Raw genomic sequence first — 215 nt, forward strand, 5'->3', positions numbered from 1 at the left:
AGCTTCAAAGGCTGAATTAAAAACTGAAATGTGTGACGAAAAACACAAAAAAACGGAACAGTTTGTGAAGGGCCAACAAACAACTTCAAAGGCTGAATTAAAAACTGAAACGTGCGACGAAAAACACAAAGAACCGGAAGACTTTGTGAAGGAGCAACAAACAACTTCAAAGGCTTCCTTAAGACCCATACCACCAACTGAGCCCAAACCGCTGA

At 40.9% G+C, this 215-nt stretch overlaps 1 protein-coding gene across 1 annotated transcript in view; it reads right to left on the reverse strand.

The window, feature by feature from the left end:
• Positions 1-215, reverse strand: part of skiv2l (SKI2 homolog, superkiller viralicidic activity 2-like) — a 72534-nt gene that overhangs the window by 66714 nt on the left and 5605 nt on the right. The window lies entirely within an intron of this gene.

This window comes from Nematolebias whitei, chromosome 19 (genome assembly GCF_014905685.2).
Source record: "Nematolebias whitei isolate Nwh7 chromosome 19, NemWhi1, whole genome shotgun sequence".
NCBI classification, from domain to species: Eukaryota; Metazoa; Chordata; class Actinopteri; order Cyprinodontiformes; family Rivulidae; genus Nematolebias; species Nematolebias whitei.